This window comes from Stegostoma tigrinum, chromosome 24 (assembly GCF_030684315.1).
Source record: "Stegostoma tigrinum isolate sSteTig4 chromosome 24, sSteTig4.hap1, whole genome shotgun sequence".
NCBI classification, from domain to species: domain Eukaryota; kingdom Metazoa; phylum Chordata; class Chondrichthyes; order Orectolobiformes; family Stegostomatidae; genus Stegostoma; species Stegostoma tigrinum.
The window spans coordinates 17,975,077-17,987,227 of record NC_081377.1 but is presented as its reverse complement, the minus strand read 5'-3'; positions in this window follow the sequence as shown (position 1 = coordinate 17,987,227).

Here is a 12,151-nt window from a genome sequence, read left to right as displayed (position 1 = left end):
TACAAATCTTGGACAGCCTTCAAAGTCATCGTGTTCAGCTGATGGAATATGTGCATGAGTCATGAGAGGCTGAAATCTCAGAATGCAAGGTTCCTCATGGTTGACTAATTAATAAAGTTAGATCACATGGGACTCAGGGTACACTTGCCAATTGGATACATAATTGGCTTAACAGCAGGAGACAGAGCGTGTTGGTGAAGGGTTGTCTTTTGGGCTGGAGGCCTGTTACCAGTGGTGTTCCACAGGGATCAGTTCTGGGTCTTCTTTTGTTTGTCATTTATATTACTGATTTGGATGAGAATATAGAAGGTATGGTTAGTATGTTTGCAGATGACACCAAAACTGATGGCATAGTAGGCAGTGAAGAAGGTTAACTAAGATTACAAAGGAATCTTGACGAAATGTGTCAATGGGAGGAAAAATGGTTTAAAAGACATTTTATAAGTACTTGAAAAGGAAAGGTTTGGAGGGATATAAGACCATAAGACATAGGAGTGGAAGTAAGGCAATTCAGCCCATCAAGTCCACTCCGCTATTAAATCATGGCTGATGGGCATTTCAACTCCACTTCCCTGCACTCTCCCATAGCCCTTAATGCATTGTGAGATCAAGAATTTAACAATCTCCGCCTTGAAGACATTTAATGTCCTGGCCTCCACCGTGCTCTGTGGCAATGAATTCCACAAGCCCACCACTCTCTGGCTGAAGAAATGTCTCCTCATTTCAGTTTTAAATTTACCCCCTCTAATTCTAAGGCTGTGCCCACGGGTCCTAGTCTCCCCGCCTAACGGAAACAACTTCCCAGCTTCCACCCTTTCTAAGCCATACACTATCCTGTAAGTTTCTATTAGATCTCCCCTCAGCCTTCTAAACTCTAATGATATGGGCCAGGAGCAGGCAGATGGGGCTACAGGCAGTTCTGTTATAATGTGTGTTTCATTAAGCAAATTGGCTATAATGCAAATAGAACATAGAACATAGAACATTACAGCACAGTACAGGCCCTTCGGCCCTCGATGTTGTGCCGACCTGTCATACCGACCTCAAGCCCATCTAACCTACAATATTCCATGTACGTCCATATGCTTATCCAATGACGACTTAAATGTACCTAAAGTTGGCGAATCTACTACCATTGCAGGCAAAGCGTTCCATTCCCTTACTACTCTCTGAGTAAAGAAACTACATCTGACATCTGTCCTACATCTTTCACCCCTCAATTTAAAGCTCTGCCCCCTCGTGCTCGCCGTCACCATCCGAGTAAAAAGGCTCTCCCTATCCACCCTATCTAACCCTCTGATTATTTTATGTGTTTATGAATGAATGTTATGTTATGAATTATATGTTTATTGATGAATAATGGATGCTGTTTGGATAATGCAAACTTTCTGCTGTACAGATATAGTGATTTTCTGTCGCGATTTTCCTTAAGTCCGATTTTCAATGGCTATTTTGTTTACCACGATTTTCTATAGCGTGAGGTCATACAAGAACACAACTACTGCATTAGAGGAGAACTATTTGTAGTTTAGTTTGGGATTATGGTCAGCATGATCTGGTTGGGCAGAAGGGTCTGTTTCCATGCTGTATGACCATATAACTGTGTGACTCCATAACCTTCTCTGAGGACACACAAGTTAAATATTGCAGGTGCTGAAAATGTAAATTAAAACTGAGAATTCTTCTGAAGGAAGGTCACAGGCCTGAAGTATTAACTCAGTATTAATGGATTCCTCCCGACCCACTGTGTATTTTCGGCATTTTCTGTTTATCTGCTTTCTGCCATCTACAAGGCACGTGTCAGGAGTGTGGTGGATTACTTGCCAGTTGTCTGAATCAAAGCAGTTCCAACAGCAGTAAAGCAACCTGATACATTCCAGGGCAAAGCAGTCCATTTGGTTTAACAATTCTAACTAATTCACTCCCTGTATTATTAGCGCAATCTTTGTAGTATGTGCCACCAACAAGCTGCACTGCAACAACTTGCCTGGTCTACTTCATCGCCATGTCCCAAGTCTGTAACCTCCACCATCTCAAAAAACAAAGGCAGTAGGCATCTGGAAAAGCCAGAAGCTAAAAGGCCTCTCCAGGTTTCATACTGTCTGACTTGGAATGAATTTGTTGATCTTTCAATGTTACCGATTCTAAATCTTGCATTCCCTGACAACAGCGTGTGAGTCCCTACAACACATAAACAGCGCAGATCAAGAAGACAGCTAGCCACCACCTTCTTGTGGATGGCTATGAGCAGGGAATAAATGCTGGTCTTGCCTATGATGACGGTATCCCACGACAAAGCAAATAAAATATTTTGAAAAGGATAGTTACTGCAGGAATAGAAATGACACTGAGGTAATGTTGAATTTAATATTAGCCACTTTCTGTACTCAGTAATGTACACTCTTTTTTGTTTCATTCTTAAATTTCGTTTATGGAAACTAAATCCACCCTTAGTTCCAAAATAGCCTCAGGAAGAATCCCAACTTTTGACCCTATTAAGAGAAAACACAATTATTTGATTGTGGCTACAATATTTCTTAAAGAATTAATGAGATGTTTAAGAGCAATAATTCAAGAGGGTTGTTAAGGTGATATGACATTTCTTGTATCCAGTTGTATAAAGTAATTACAGGTCCCTGGTAGGTTTCATAAGGGATTTATTTAAATGAGAGGTGGAGTTGAAATTTGAGTACTTCAGTGTGTTCCCGTAATTCATGTGGCCAGATGACATTGCTATTAGATACAACCTCTTCTTTTAAATCATTAATGGTTTGAGGGCATTGCTGGCTAGGCCAACATTTATTCCCCATTCCTAATTATTCAGGGGGCAGTTAAGAGCCAACCACATTGCTATGGTCTGAAGTCAGGTGTAGGCCTGAACAGTTAAGGATGGTAATTTCCTTCCCTAAAGGACATCAGTGAACCAGATGGGTTGTTCCAACATTGGACAATGGATTCATGGTAATCATTAGACTCTTGTCTATTTTATCATTTTTATTGAATTGAAATTCCACCATTTTGCCATGGCAGGATCAGACCCCAGGTCTCCAGATTATTACCTGGGTCTCTTGATTAATATTCTAGAAATAAATAGTAGGTCATCATATCCCCAGTGATTTGTCTATATGTGTCCTGATTTTGGCTCTGGCGAAAATGTAGATAGAAGTGCTGAATTCAAGAGATGTCAAGGTGTCATCCACCTAACTAAGTGAAGCCCCATGGAACCTACAGCACGGTGGCTCAGTGGTTAGCACTGCTGCCTAACAGTGCCAGGGACCCAGGTTTGATTCCAGCCTTGGGTGACTCTCTGTTTAGAGTTTGCACCTTTTTGCCGAGTCTCTGTAGGTTTCCTTTGGGTCCTCAAGTTTCCTCCCACAGTCCAAGGTGTGCAGCTTGGTGGATTGGCCATGCAAAGTTGCCCCATATTGTTCAGGGATGTGCAGGCTAGATGGTTAGTCATGGTGAATACAGGAATAGGCTAAGGGACGAAATTTGGGTGGATGCTCTTTGGAGGTTTGTTGCAGACTCCGTGGGCTAAATGGCCTGTTTCCACACTGTAGGGATTCTATGATTCTATTAAAACTGAAGTGGAAGAGAAGTGGGGTAACTTGTTCATTGACTGGAGTGATAACTGGCAGCAATGTAGATGGTTATGTTTGTAGACACGAATCATCACAGTTCCATGATATCATTATGACAGTACTTCAGGATAGTGTCACATGGCCAATCTTTTTCAGCTGCTTCATCACTAATCTTCTCTACAACATAAAGCCAGAAATAAGGATAACTGCACATGATAGAACAATGCTCAGGACTGACAACAATTCCTTAAGTACTGAAGAAACGTAGAAGGACAAGGATAACAGCTACACAGGAATAACTTTACAATTTTCTTCAAGTTAAGCACCTCCCTGATTTGGAAATAACAAGTGACATGGTATTTGTCAACACAAGTGTTCGATCAGGATGTGTGGCACAAGAAAACATTCCATTTACCTTTGCATTTCAGTGATGCTGAGATCAGCGCCTCATTGCTTGTCTTCGCTCAGCTATTGGTTGGTGCCATGCCCTCCAAACTTTTAAATGCTCCCCCCTCCTGTAATTGTGATTAGCCAGACACATTCCACTGCTGCCCAACAGCAACAGCTTCTGGTGCTGCCAACGAGACCCCAGCTGAGCACATTAATTCAGCTGAATTAATGAAAAACCCTCTGCACTGAAATAAAGCTTTGGAGAGCACATGAAAGGTGTAATACATTTAGACACAATCTAGTATTCTGCTACTAATCCATCCTGACAAAGTACTGGGAATGGAGATCTCCCACGAACTAGCTGGGAGAGGAAAATGGCAAAGACAGACTTCATGAGATGAGAAAGTAACCTCCAGAAAAATAATTGAGACCAACTGGCATTTGTTTGGTAGTTTACTGCCGACTAACAACAATTCAGCAACATATTTTAACACCACAAGTGGGTTTTTCTTTTCTGCATCTCTGTAACGCAACTTTGCATTTTAAATTAGGCTTCTCATAAGCTTGTGATAAATTATTTGCTGCCAATGTCAGGTTTTCTCCTCTGAGTCCCAGCAGGATGTGTAAGAGCTTGTCTCAAGTGACTAAATAGAAATAAACAATAAATAACTAAATTATTCTTGGGCAATACCCAAATTTAGCAGTGTAACAGCAGTGCGATCATTGTAAAGTATTCCAAGAGGTCCTACCAGATATTCTTAGAGATTTAATTACATTGTTACTTTGATTCTGCAAAATAAAGGAACAATAATACCTGTTATTTCAGAAGAATGTCATCATCTTTTAATTTGTTATTGGCCAGTCAATGAATGGTATCTCAACTGTACAGATACAATTTCCACTGTGGGTTTCTCTTGACCAGATTTCTTTGCATTTTGGTGAGAAGACCTTATTTAAATCTGCACATCATACTCGCTTACAATCTACTAGTTTTGAAAACACAAACTGGCCTAATTTAATCATTATTTCCTGACTGACCTTTTCTCTGTTCTTTGCAGTGTCCTATATCTTAAGCTTTGTCCTTCACTCAGATTTCTCAATTAAAAAAAAAATTTTAATCTGTATTCATTCTTTGCATGAGATCATTTTAAGCATGAAGATTCTCAAATTTAGGGTCGGGATGAAGGTAGTCACAGCAGTATTTATTACCCACATCTATCTATATTTCTAATGATGATGGTGAGCCATGTTTGTGAAATACATTCTACATTGCTTACACACATGGGCAATGTTCCCTACTGCTGCAGTTTGATACAGTTGAGTTGGCTTGTTGGGGACATTTTAGAGGGCAATTAAGAGTCAAGTGAATTTGGATTCTTGTTTCAGCCAAACTGCATAAGAAGCACATTTCCTCTCCTGATGGGCATCCATGAACTAAGTGAGTTTTTAAAATAATCAATTACTGATGCTCGCTTTTATTCAGATTTGTTAATTGAATTTAAAAGCTGCTATGGTGGGATTTGAAGTCAAAAATGGGCAGGCCAGTTTACTACTCTGTATGAACTCTGATGGAATACTCACCACTTACCTGGGACACTCAAGAAGCTCACAGGCATTCAGGACATATCAGGTAAATAGTGTGTATCTTATGACTCTGACAGCGATCCATGTCTGAAGGTTAGCCTGCTCCATAAGTTTAACTTCCAGCGGATGGAGAGGACTCTGAAGCAGGCCACAGGACTGGTTAGGTCTGGTCAATGACACTGGGGTCCAAACCCAGAAAGGTCAGACTCTGGCCATGGGTGTCGAGTGATCCCTGATCCTGGGAGATAGTGTGCAATATTTCTGTTCCTCCTGTCCCACACACAGGGTAATCAATGCAATTTATCTCTCCCTGAACCTGTTTTCTTCCTTTCAACTGTTGGCTTTCCCAAGACCTGGGAGGTTGTTTGCCCAATGTGAATGTTACGTATCTGTTCGATTGGAATCTTGAAACAGCTAGCCTGATTCCTGGAATGACAGTTACCCACAGGAGGCAATACTTAGTGGTCCATACTCTACTTGATGTGTAGGCTGATGCAAGACTTCAGCTTTCTTTAAGCTGACTTTTTGACCTAAGGTAATAAAAAGGTTAAGTATCTATTTCATAGAATAATGAAATCATGAATTAGTTTAGTACAGGAAGAACCCCATTCAGTTCATTGAGTCTGCATCTGTTGTAATGAAACAATCTGGTGTAGTCGCACTCCGAAGCTGTTTACTAAGATGCGTGTAATTTGTTTTTCCTTCCGTCTCTAGGTAGACAGGACTGTTCAGCATTTATCCAATTTCCTTTTCAAAGCTGCTATCGAACACATATCATTACTTTATCTTGCAGTCTGCTCCAAATCCTAAAGAAGCTTTGCTAAAATTAGTTGCTCTTCATGTTGCCATTTTTTTGTCAATAACTTTAAATCAGTTCTCTCTCATTAAATTTTCTTTCTTTTCCGTTTAAACTCTTCATGATTTTAAATACATCACCCAATCTCCTCTTGAACTGCTTTGCTCTAAAACAAACCCTGCTATTCGAATTTATCCACATAAGTGAGGTCTCTCAGCCCTAGGCTATTCTAATAAATATCTACTGTAATCTCTTCAAAGATGTCATATAATTCTGAAAGCATGTGGCTGCTTGAATTCAACAAATAACTCTGGCTGGGACTGATCTGATTTTTATATTGGTTCAATATAACATTCTGCCTTGTACTGTATACTTGCATTTATAATATCCAAGATCCCATGTGCTTTGCTGCTTTGCTAGCCTATGTCTCACCTTTAAACACATCAAATACTTGTGTTCAAGTTGTTCAGATTTCTTTGTTATTGCACCTCCTTTAAACTGTACCACTTAGTCACACTTTCTTCACCTTTCTTACCTGCCGCATTGAGGTTCAGCCCATTTCAGCTCATTCCACCAGGCTACCTATATACTCTTGTAGTCTATTACCATTTTTCTCAGTGTTCACAATACTTTCTAAGTTTTGTGTTAGCTGCCAACTTCAATACTATACCCTGAAATCCAAGGCATAAAAGTATGTAAAATACCGTAGAGATCACAGAGCTCAATCCTGGGGAATGACCCTCTCTCCAAGCTGCAATACAGCCATTTCCTATCATGAACAATGTTCTTTTTGACAAAGAGGGTACTGTCAATGTACAACATTTCGTGTATTCTTTCGAACTTTGATGGGTGCTCCAGCCTGCTGAAGAGTTGGGATATTGCAATGGTGAATTGTAAGGCGGCTTTTCTGGGAAGGTGAAAGATCCTTTAGATGCTGAAGCTTTCATGTGATTGTCTAAAGTTTCATGTTTGTGTCTTGTCATTGTTTCATCAGTACCTGCAGTTCTTCAATATCTCTCCCAAATCTGAATGAATGTCAGCAGCTCCTCGACTGATCAAAAGCAAATTTCCGTTTTTTCTATTTGCATAATCGAGAATTTGCTTTTGTAAACTGCATTTCAGCTGTCCTCATTTAAAGTTTAATCGGGGTCCCCGGTTAACATCCATCTGACTTATCAGCACTCCTTACCAACACGATCCCATATGCCAATATAACTTTAAAGACCCGACATACAAAGTTTTCCCGTACTTACACCCAGCTGCTTTATATTGTCCTGCGTTGTACTCTGACTTCTATGGAAATTGATCTGCGACAGACTCTGGAATGGAATTGTTTGTAACCCCTGGAACTGCCGGTATTTTCTGGTGCTGACTTCTTACTTGTTGGTCTTGCACAATTACAAATTGCGAAAGTGAATTTGTTGGAATTTGCTAAGTTTGCATTTGAGGCGCAGAACACTTAATAAAAATCATAATATATTCATCAGACTTGTTTAGGAATGGAAGTGTGTGTCAGAGGGGCCCCTTGTTTTGAAGGTCACGGTTTATTTTATTGAAAGATGGGGCAGTGTCAATCTACCGATGTAGTGGCAGATTCAGTCAGCTATGGAGAATAAACCACACTTTCACAGAATGAGGGAAGCTGGGATAATACTTTGAAGACAAGGTAACCACTTATAGAAGCACATTAGAACTAGAAAGTCCAACACTGCAAATACAAGGAATGACTTAGCTTGATCTTATTTTATTCATTTACAGGATATGGGGGTGGTTGGCTAGCTAGTTTTAATTGAGCATCTGAAAAAGCTCTTGAGAAGATAGTGGCGAGCTGGCTTCTCCAACTGCTGCAGTCCATGTGCTGTAGGTAATTCCTGTTAGGGAGGGAATTCCAGGATTTGACATGCAACACTGGAGAAGCAGCAATATGTTTTGAAGTCAGGGTGGTGGATGGCTTACAGAGGACTAATAGGTGGTGTTCCCATATGTTTTCTGTCATTGTCCTTCTAGATGAAAGTGGTCATGAGTTTACAAAATGCTGTCTAAGGTACTTTGGTTAATTTCTGCAGTACATCTTGTACATGGTACAAACTGCTGCTATTGAGTGTTAGTGATGGAGGGAATGGAAGCTGCTGGAAATGGTACCAATCAAGTGGACTCTTTGTCCTGGATGGCATCAAACTTCTTGAGTGTTGTTGGAGCTGCACCACAATTGGAGAATATTCCAACATACTACTGACTTGTGCTTTGTAGATAGTGGACATAGTGGGAAGTAGGGAGGTGCGTTAGTCAATGCAGGACTCCTAGTGTCTGACTTGTTCTTGTAGCCATTGCACTTATGTACATAATCCAGTTCAGTTTCTGGTCAAGTGGTGTTGATGGTGGAGGATTCAATGGTGATAACAGGGAACAATGATTAGATTCACTCTGATTGCAATTGTCACTGCCTAGAACTTTTGCAGTGTGCATGTTGATTGTCGGTTTGAGCATAGATGTTGTCCAGGTCACGCTAGCACTGTATTTGGACAAGGACTGCTTCAGGATTTGAGGGGTTGCAAATGGTGCTGAACTTTGTTCAATCAGTGACAAACATCCCCATTTCTGCCGGTATGAAGGAGGGAAGGTAATTGACGAAACAGCTGAAAATGGTTCAGCATAGGACATTACCCCATCAAACTTCTGCAGACAATCATCTTCCTATCTGTCAGGGGTGACTCAAACTGGTGCAGAGTTTGCCCCCGATATTCATTGATTCCAGTTTTGCTAGGGCTGTTGATGCCACACTCAGTCCAATGCAATCTTGATGTCAAGGGCACTCACTGTCACCTCGCCTTTGGAGTTCGGCAGTTTAATCCATGATAGGGACAAGACAGAAATGAGATCCAGAACTGAGTGTCCTCGGTGGAAGCTGGTCTACAAATTCCTGAGGTTAGAAATTTAAACCTGGAAATGCTCCCAACAGGAAGTTTGAGCAGAATGAAGGAATGAAGGGGTAGTCAGAGAGACAAGGACAAATGTACCATGATTACTTTATTAATATATTAAGGTATGACTCTTACATACTTTCTTGCTAACTGTTGGTAGTACCATCTGTTTGGAGGTTTTCTTTTACTACCTAGTGAGTTCACTTACCGTATCTTAACAAACTCACTGTATTAATTGTCTCCTCTAATTGTGTCTCTCATGTCCATTTCATTTCATTTCCATTTCACCACACACAGCAACTTACCATTCTGCCCAAAAGCTACCAACCCTTGCAGCTGTGCCCCTTTTAAAATGCTGCAGTCTACCCTGACAAGCATTGGGATTCACAAGTTGCGTAGCTCATTGAAAGACGTGTACACAAGGTGTCAGAGAGGGGTGAGAAAAGCCTACAATTCACCTGCAGAGACCTGGAAATCCTGGCAGACATGGTGATGCAGAGGCAGGCTGTGCTCTTCCAGGAGAGCTTGCAGAGGGTGCTGTGCCACCTCACCCTGGCACCTTGGTCTGAGGCCACCACCTGGGTCTGCACCATCTTAAGGGTGTAGAACAATAGCCAGCACGAGCACAAAAAGGTCAATTATCTTCTCCAACGTGTCAAACAAGTGCCACACTCTTTCTGCTGCCCCCCTGCTACTGCACCCACCTCTACCCAGGCTCATGCCCGACCACTCTCATGACAGCCTACAACATCTTCTCTCACTCACTGTCCCACTTCAGACTCCTGCACAGTGAGCCCTGCCTGCCCTATGTGTTGCCTCCTCAGTCGTTCACCACCTGTCCCTCCCATGGACCAGCACTAACAATCCTGCCACCCAATGTTAGCTCACTAAATACGCCATTTCCTAAAACACGTATTCTCAATGCAGGAGAAGATAGTCCATAACAGGGCAGAGAGAAGGCAAAGGATTGGAGGAAAGAATGCTGGCACCTGCAGTAGAAGACTGGGACAACTCCTGTAGGGATGTTGTGACATCCATATCTTGCCAAGTGAGTAGCTATCACTCTGCCTGGCACTGCTACACTCCCATGTACCCCGCTGTCACAATCCCATGTACCCCACCGTAACACTTGTATTAACCCCACCTCCACACTTCCATGTACCCTACTGCCACACTCGTGTGTACCCTACTGTCATACTCCCATGTACCCTACTGCCACACGCATATGTACCCCGCTGTCACACTCCTATGTACCCAACTGTAACACTCATATAAACCCCACCTCCACACTCCCACATACCCTACTGCCACACTCGTGTGTACCCTACTGTCACACTCCCATGTGCCCCACTGTCACACACTCAGTCATTGGGCACTAATTCTAACCACCGGCCAAAACACCATCTCTCTATTTTGGCTTGCCTATCCTTAAAATACCCAGCTCCACCCAATCCTCTCAGTTGAGGAGATTACTGAGACCTCGGAGGAAGTATCAGCAAGGCTAACTGCTGCAACCGCTCCCCACCCCACCTCCCTCCAGTGACAAGCCCACCTTGGTGGGCACTATTGTGTTAGAGAGTGAGGCTACATGACCCAGTGAACACATCCCTCTGACACATTGCAGCTTGGCTCACAAAGAAATGTCACAGGCCACTGATACTCAGAGGACTGTCAGACACCAGGCAACTTGCTCAGGGTTTACCAAGAGAGGACACTATCACATTAGCAATCGGGGGTGTCATGCAAATGCACAGTGAGGAGCAACAGCAGAAGACAAGCATCTGGGGCACAGTGATTGTCCTTGCCCAGAAGCTGCAGCATCTCCTGAATCATCTCAGCGTTTGACTGCTTCGATTGTCAGGTTAGTGGCTGTAATCGGGAGCTAGGCTGAACACCCTCAGGGTCTGCTGGAGAGGCACTTGCATTCATCGTCCCATCCATTGGTCGCCAGGAGTGAAGACATGGCAAGAGGGAACCATTAGCCTGTTCTAGGAGTGCCCACCTCACAAGGAGACTGGGTGGTGTTGGATGGCACCCAGCTGGAGGAGGAAGAACAAACAGGCCCCTCGGCAGTTTCCAGCCAAGGCACTACCAAGGTGCCTGGAGCGCCCACCTCCAGCCTGATTGTCCTCCTCCAAACCATGCCTGCAATTGTTATTGCCTTTCCCAACTCCTGCACCCTAGCAGTCAGGATGGACCTGACCATGAATGTCCAGCAGCCCCCTCTCATTATGCCCTTCCCAGCCTTGTTTTACAGTATGGGCCCATTTAAAATCCTGTTGCTTGCCCTCACCACACTTCGCAATGGTACTGCACCCTTACCCAAAGGCTAAAGGCCCTAGTCCTTAGTGTTAAAGGCTATGGCTGTAGCCACTGTTACAATGCATTTTCCAAATCCTCTTAGAAAGTTCCAATTAGAAAGTGATGATTAATATCAGCAAACTTGATTTTTAATGCTGGAAGATTTCAAGGATGGAACAATGAGCCCAAGAAATAATACTCCTCCTAATTCCAAAGCATTGGAAAGTGCCTCAGGTAACATTGGAGCCAGGGAATATACAAACATTTGAATTAGGAATGCAGTAAGCCATGCAATCCCTCGAGTCTACACCACCATTCAATAAGACTGTGGCTGGCCTGGCTACTTCACATTTCTGATTGCCCCCATAACCTTTTACCACCTTGCTATCAAGAGTTTATCTATTTTTGTCTTAAAAATATTCAAAGACTCTGATTCCATTCTCATTTCAGGAGGACAGTTAGCTCGTATCTCCCTGTGAGAGAAAAATAAAATCTCCTTGGCTTTTACTTAAATGGGCAACTCCTTATTTTTAAAAATTGGTCTTCTAGTTCTAGATTCTGCTACAAAATAAAATATC